Below are 8,798 nucleotides of genomic sequence, written 5' to 3' on the forward strand. Positions count from 1 at the left end.
ACGTGCGTATGATGGTGTCAGCGGCGAAGCCAGCCTCATAAATCTGTGGGGGCATCGTTAATTTTCTGAATGTTTTTCTTCTCAATGAACAATAATTGTACAGTATTTTTAGGCTATTTTGCTGAAAAGCTATGGGGTCGGTTGACCCCACAGCTAACACGTAGCGCATGTTAAAGATGCTGCTACAAACAAACCTCTTATGTGCTGAAAATGGTTCCTCTGAATTTCCTCTGTTTAGGATGCAAGGCTTTCATCGGTCACATGCAACGTCAGTTTTAGCGAATTTGGTTCAGATTTTGAGATAAAAAAAGAACAACACAGTTGACCTAAACTGCTCTCACCATGCAATTATTCCTTTGGCAAGTAGTAGGCGTTTGCACAAAATCCTTTCCACTGATGCAAGACGTCAGCAGGTGAGAACTGAGAACCACATGATAGCTCAGCGTGCACGTCGGGTTCTCTACACTCCTCTTCAGTTAACATTTGACACTTCGTCAGTCAGGTATCAATGGTTTAGATAGTTTCTCACTAGAATTGTAGTGGGAGGCTCCCTTTCCCTAGTAGGAGGAGCCTGACAGTGCACAATACTGTGATGAATAGTTGAATAGTACACTGAGCCACAGAATGCACTTACAAATCTGCATAAAAGAGTCTCACGCCCGAATCTACACAAGACCGTGCATGATAAACATCTTTTCTGCTGGACTATATGACAGAGCTTATATCAAGCTTCATATCCTGCCAGAACCAGTTGACTAGGAAATTTATTAAAACTGCATGGAAAAAAGCGTAGTTTTTGCTGAAATAACAGCAAAGCAAAACTGTTTGACTTGACTATAGAAACCACAACAACAGAAAATGATGTTGAATAGTAATTGTAGAATTAATGATGTGCTTGCTGACTTCAAACTGGTTCCTCCATAGGACCCCAAGTCTTCAATCTTAAGACCAGAATCTTTGATATCCGGCAGTTCATTTCTAAGCCCCTAGTCTGTGCAACCTAGTAGTGCATATGCCTCATGTCACTGATAAGCACCTGATAACACTAACAGCTACGCTAATTAATAATTAGCTAATGCAAAACTTATGTCAAGAAGTATTAAAGTGAAAATCTTCTACAAGAATCGATCTTTTTAGGTTGTCTCCACCTCCTTGGTCAATAACAACCATATACAGTTATACCGCTTGAATACACTGATCGCTATCGATGATGAGCAGAAGTCATCATCTGACAAAGCATGAACATAGTATCTGTTGGAGAACGCAGTATTTCAAAAAAAATCCTACGATCACTCAAGATCTATCTAGGAGATGCATAGCAACGAGAGGGGAGAGTGTGTCTACGTACCCTCGTAGACCGAAAGCGGAAGCATTAAGAAACGCGGTTGATGTAGTCGAACGTCTTTGCGATCCAACCGATCAAGTACCGAACGCACGGCACCTTCGCGATCTGCACACGTTCAGCTTGGTGACGTCCCTCGTACTCTTGATCCAGTTGAGGCCGAGGGAGAGTTTCGTCAGCACGACGGCGTGTTGACGGTGATGATAAAGTTACCGACGCAGGGCTTTGCCTAAGCACTACGATGATATGACCGAGGTGTGTATCTGTGGAGGGGGGCACCGCACACGGCTAAAACAACTGTCAACTTGTGTGTCTATGGGGTGCCCCCTCCCCCGTATATAAAGGAGGGGAGGAGGGGGCCGACCGGCCTCATGGTGCGCCCCCAAGGGGGGATTCCTACTCCTACTAGGAGTAGGTTTCCCCCCTTTCCTAGTCCTAATAGGAGGGGGAAGGAAGGGGAAGAGGAGAAGAAGGAAAGGGGGGCCGGCCCCCTTCCCAATTCGGATTGGGCTTGGGGGGGGGCACCTCTTGACCGCCTCCTCTCTCTTCCACTAAAGCCCATGTAGGCCCATTAAGCCACCGGGGGGTTCCGGTAACCCCCCGGTACTCCGGTATATGCCCGAACTCATCCGAAACCATTCCGGTGTCCAAACATAACCTTCCAATATATCAATCTTTATGTCTCAACCATTTCGAGACTCCTCGTCATGTCCGTGATCACATCCGGGAATCCGAACTACGTTCGGTACATCAAAACACATAAACTCATAATACCGATCGTCATCGAACGTTAAGCGTGCAGACCCTACTGGTTCGAGAACTATGTAGACATGACCGAGACTCATATCCGGTCAATAACCGATAGCGGAACCTGGATGCTCATATTGGTTCCTACATATTCTACGAAGAACTTTATCGGTCAAACCGCATAACAACATACGTTGTTCCCTTTGTCATCTGTATGTTACTTGCCCGAGATTCGATCGTCGGTATCATCATAACTAGTTCAATCTCGTTACCGGAAAGTCTCTTTACTCGTTCCGTAATGCAACATACCACATCTAACTCATTAGACACATTGCTTGCAAGGCTTATAGTGATGCGCATTACCGAGAGGGCCAAGAGATACCTCTCCGACAATCGGAGTGACAAATCCTAATCTCGATCTATGCCAACTCAACAAACACCAGCGGAGACACCTGTAGAGCATCTTTATGATCACCTAGTTACGTTGTGACGTTTGATAGCACACTAAGTGTTCCTCCGGTATTCGGGAGTTGCATAATCTCATAGTCATAGGAACATGTATAAGTTATGGAGATAGCAATAGCAATAAACTAAACGATCATAGTGCTAAGCTAACGGATGGGTCAAGTCAATCACATCATTCTCTAATGATGTGATCCCGTTCATCAAATGACAACTCATGTCTATGGCTAGGAAACTTAACCATATTTGATTAACGAGCTAGTCAAGTAGAGGCATACTAGTGACACTCTGTTTGTCTATGTATTCACACATGTACTAAGTTTCCGGTTAATGCAATTCTAGCATGAATAATAAACATTTATCATGATATAAGGAAATATAAATAACAACTTTATTATTGCCTCTAGGGCATATTTCCTTCAGTCTCCCACTTGCACTAGAGTCAATAATCTAGATTACATAGTAATGATTCTAACACCCATGGAGTCTTGGCGCTGATCATGTTTTGCTCATGAGAGAGGCTTAGTCAACGGATCTGCAACATTCAGATCCATATGTATCTTGCAAATCTCTATGTCTCCCTCCTTGACTTGATCGCGGATGGAATTGAAGCGTCTCTTGATGTGTTTGATTCTCTTGTGAAATCTTGATTCGTTCGCCAAGGCAATTGAAGGAAATATGCCCTAGAGGCAATAATAAAGTTATTATTTATTTCCTTATATCATGATAAATGTTTATTATTCATGCTAGAATTGTATTAACCAGAAACATAATACATGTGTGAATACATAGACAAACAGAGTGTCACTAGTATGCCTCTACTTGACTAGCTCGTTAATCAAAGATGGTTATGTTTCCTAACCATAGACAAAGAGTTGTTATTTGATTAACGGGATCACATCATTAGGTGAATGATCTGATTGACATGACCCATTCCATAGCTTAGCACCCGATCGTTTAGTATGCCGCTATTGCTTTCTTCATGACTTATACATGTTCCTATGACTATGAGATTATGCAACTCCCGTTTGCCGGAGGAACACTTTGTGTGCTACCAAACGTCACAACGTAACTGGGTGATTATAAAGGTGCTCTACAGGTGTCTCCAAAGGTACATGTTGGGCTGGCGTATTTCGAGATTAGGATTTGTCACTCCGATTGTCAAAGAGGTATCTCTGGGCCCTCTCGGTAATGCACATCACATAAGCCTTGCAAGCATTGCAACTAATGAGTTAGTTGTGAGATGATGTATTACGGAACGAGTAAAGAGACTTGCCGGTAACGAGATTGAACTAGGTATTGAGATACCGACGATCGAATCTCGGGCAAGTAACATACCGATGACAAAGGGAACAACGTATGTTGTTATGCGGTCTGACCGATAAAAGATCTTCGTAGAATATGTAGGAGCCAATATGAGCATCCAGGTTCCGCTATTGGTTATTGACCGGAGATGTGTCTCGGTCATGTCTACATTGTTCTCGAACCCGTAGGGTCCGCACGCTTAAGGTTTCGATGACAGTTATATTATGAGTTTATGAGTTTTGATGTACCGAAGTTTGTTCGGAGTCCCGGATATGATCAAGGACATGACGAGGAGTCTCGAAATGGTCGAGACATAAAGATTGATATATTGTAAGCCTATATTTGGATATCGGAAGTGTCCCGGGTGAAATCGGGATTTTACCGGATTATCGGGAGGTTACCGGAACCCCCCGGGAGGTATATGGGCCTTAGTGGGCTTTAGTGAAAGAGAGGAGAGGCGGCCAGGGCTGGGCCGCATGCCCCTCCCCCTAGTCCAAATAGGACAAGGAGAGGGGGGGCGGCGCCCCCCTTCCTTCTTTCTCTCCTGTTTCCCCCTCCCGAATCCTATTCCAACTAGGAAAGGGGGGGGGGAATCCTACTCCCGGTGGGAGTAGGACTCCTCCCGGCGCGCCCTCCTCCTGGCCGGCCGCACCCCCCCTTGATCCTTTATATACAGGGGCAAGGGGCACCCCTAGAGACACAAGTTGATCCACGTGATCATATTCTTAACCGTGTGCGGTGCCCCCTTCCACCATAGTACTCGATAATATTGTAGCGGTGCTTAGGCGAAGTCCTGCAACAGTAGTACATCAAGATCGTCACCACGCCTTCGTGCTGACGAAACTCTTCCCCGACACTTTGCTGGATCGGAGTCCGGGGATCGTCATCGAGCTGAACGTGTTCTAGAACTCGGAGGTGCCGTAGTTTCGGTGCTTGATCGGTCGGGCCGTGAAGACGTACGACTACATCAACCGCGTTGTGCTAACGCTTCCGCTGTCGGTCTACAAGGGTACGTAGATCACACTCTCCCCTCTCGTTGCTATGCATCACCATGATCTTGCGTGTGCGTAGGAATTTTTTTGAAATTACTACGTTCCCCAACAGCAATTGCTCCAGTATTGTCACAAAAGATTTTCATTGGACCTGATGCACTAGGTATTACACCTAGATCGGATATGAACTCCTTCATCCAGACTCCTTCATTTGCTGCTTCCGAAGCAACTATGTACTCCGCTTCACACGTAGATCCCGCCAAGACGCTCTGCTTGGAACTGCAACAATTGACAGCTCCACCATTCAATATAAATATGCATCTGGTTTGTGACTTAGAGTCATCCGGATCAGTGTCAAAGCTTGCATCGACGTATCCATTTACGATGTGCTCTTTGTCACCTCCACAAACGAGAAACATATCCTTAGTCCTTTTCAGGTATTTCAGGATGTTCTTGACCGTTGTCCAGTGATCCACTCCTGGATTACTTTGGTACCTCCCTACTAAACTTATAGCAAGGCACACATCATGTCTGGTACACAGCATTGCATACATGATAGAACCTATGGCTGAGGCATAGGGAATGGCTTTCATTTTCTCTCTATCTTCTGTAGTGGTCGGGCATTGAGTCTGACTCAACTTCACACCTTGTAACACAGGCAAGAACCCTTTCTTTGACTGATCCATTTTGAACTTCTTCAAAACTTTATCACGGTATGTGCTTTGTGAGAGTCCAATTAAGCGTCTTGATCTATCTCTATAGATCTTGATGCCCAATATATAAGCAGCTTCATCGAGGTCTTTCATTGAAAATTCTTATTCAAGTATCCTTTTATGCTATCCAGAAATTCTGTATTATTTCCAATCAACAATATGTCATCTACATATAATATTAGAAATGCTACAAAGCTCCCACTCACTTTCTTGTAAATACAGGTTTCTCCAAAAGTCTGTATAAAACCATATGCTTTGATCACACTATTAAAGCGTATATTCCAACTCCGAGAGGCTTGCACCAGTCCATAAATGGATCACTGGAGCTTGCACACTTTGTTAGCACCTTTTGGATCGATAAAACCTTCTGGTTGCATCATATACAACTCTTCTTTAAGATATCCATTAAGGAATGCAGTTTTGACATACATTTGCCAAATTTCATAATCATAAAATGTGGCAATTGCTAACATGATTCGGATAGACTTAAGCATCGCTGCGGGTGAGAAGGTCTCATCGTAGTCAACTCCTTGAACTTGTCGAAAACCTTTCGCAACAAGTCGAGCTTTGTAGATAGTAACATTACCGCCAGCATCAGTCTTCTTCTTGAAGATCCATTTATTCTCTATTGGTTGCCGATCATCGGGCAAGTCAACCAAAGTCCACGCTTTGTTCTCATACATGGATCCCATCTCAGATTTCATGGCCTCAAGCCATTTCGCGGAATCTGGGCTCATCATCGCTTCCTCATAGTTCGTAGGATCGTCATGGTCAAGTAACATGACCTCCAGAACAGGATTATCGTACCACTCTGGTGCGGATCGTACTCTGGTTGACCTACGAGGTTCGGTAGTAACTTGATCTGAAGTCTCATGATCATCATCATTAACTTCCTCACTGATTTGTGTAGGAATCACTGGAACTGATTTCTGTGATGAACTACTTTCCAATTCGGGAGCAGGTACAATTACCTCATCAAGTTCTACTTTCCTCCCACTCACTTCTTCTGAGAGAAACTCCTTCTCTAGAAAGGATCAATTCTTAGCAACACATATCTTGCCTTCGGATCTATGATAGAAGGTGTACCCAACAGTCTCCTTTGGGTATCCTATGAAGACACATTTCTCCGATTTGGGTTCGAGCTTATCAGGTTGAAGCCTTTTCATATAAGCATCGCAGCCCCAAACTTTAAGAAATGACAACTTGGGTTTCTTGCCAAACCATTGTTCATATGGTGTCGTCTCAACGGATTTTGATGGTGCCCTATTTAACGTGAATGCAACCGTCTCTAAAGCATAACCCCAAAACAATAGCGGTAAATCACTAAGAGACATCATAGATCGCTCCATATCTAATAAAGTGCGGTTACGATGTTCAGACACATCATTACGCTGTGGTGTTCCAGGTAGTGTGAGTTGCGAAACTATTCTGCATTGTTTCAAATGAAGACCAAACTCGTAAGTCTAATATTCTCCTCCACGATCAGATCGTAGAAACTTTATTTTCTTGTTACGATGATTTTCCACTTCACTCTAAAATTCTTTGAACTTTTCAAATGATTTATACTTATGTTTCATCAAGTAGATATACCCATATCTGCTCAAATCATCTGTGAAGGTCAGAAAATAACGATACCCGCCACGAGCATCAACACTCATCGGACCGCATACATCAATATGTATTATTTCCAATAAGTCTGTTGCTCGTTCTATTGTTCCGGAGAGCAGAGTCTTAGTCATCTTGCCCATGAGGCATGGTTCACAAGCATCAAGTGATTCATAATCAAGTTATTCCAAAAGCCCATCAGGATGGAGTTTCTTCATGCGCTTTATACCAATATGACCTAAACGGTAGTGCCATAAATAAGTTGCACTATCATTATTAAACTTATATCTTTTGGCTTCAATACTATCAATATGTGTATCACTACTATCAAGATTTAGTAAAAATATACCACTCATCAAGGGTGCATGACCATAAAAGATATTACTCATATAAATAGAACAACCATTATTCTCTGATTTAAATGAATAACCGTCTCGCATCAAACAAGATAGAGATATAATATTCATGCTTAACACTGGCACCAAATAACAATTATTCAGGTCTAAAACTAATACCGAAGGTAGATGTAGAGGTAGTGTGCCGATGGCGATCACATCGACTTTGGAACCATTTCCCACGCGCATTGTCACCTCGTCCTTATGTAACGCCCTCGATGCGGCCATATCTCCCACGTGTTGAAGCACGACTTAGAGGCATAACCGCATTGAAAGCAATGTCGCAAGTGAGGTAATCTTCACAACAACCCATGTAATGAATAAGGGAAAAGGTACATAGTTGGCTTACAATCGCCATTTCACACAATACATGAATTAAAGCATTAAATTCATCCAAATACACTCAAGGTACGACTACGGAACCAAAATAAAAGAAGACTACCCCAAATGCTACATAGATCCCCGATCGTCCCAACTGGGCTCCACTACTGATCAACTGGAAGACGGAACAACATAAAGAATACGATCTTCGTAGAGCTCCTCCTTGAGCTTGGTTGCGTCATCTGCACAGTTCAACGGCACCTGCAAGCTGGGTTTGGAAGTATCTATGAGTCACGGGGACTCAGCAATCTCACACCCTCGCGATCAAGACTATTTAAGCTTATAGGTAGGGTAAAAAGTATGAGGTGGAACTGCAGCAAGCGACTAGCATATTTGGTGGCTAACATACGCAAATTAGAGCGAGAAGAGAAGGCAAAAGTACGGTCAAACAACTATGATCAAGAAGTGATCCTAGAACAACCTATGTCAAGCATTACTCCAACACCATGTTCACTTCCCGGACTCCACCGAGAAGAGACCATCACGGTTACACACGCGGTTGATGTATTTTAATTAAGATCAACTTCAGGTTTTCTACAACTTGACATTAACAAATTCCCATCTGCCCATAACCGCGGGCACGGCTTTCGAAAGTTCAAATCCCTGCAGGGGAGTCCCAACTTAGCCCATCACAATCTCTCACGGTCAACGAAGGATATTCCTTCTCCCGAGACATTCCGATCAGACTCGGCATCCCGGTTACAAGACATCCTCGGCAATGGTAAAACAAGTCCAGCAACACCGCCCGAATGTGCCGACAAATCCCGATAGGAGTTGCACATATCTCGTTCTCAGGGCACACTCAGATTGTCCAAACTTCCGGTAGGCCAGCCCAGAGTTGCCCCTGGTGGCCATC

This window comes from Triticum dicoccoides, chromosome 7A (assembly GCF_002162155.2).
Source record: "Triticum dicoccoides isolate Atlit2015 ecotype Zavitan chromosome 7A, WEW_v2.0, whole genome shotgun sequence".
NCBI lineage: Eukaryota > Viridiplantae > Streptophyta > Magnoliopsida > Poales > Poaceae > Triticum > Triticum dicoccoides.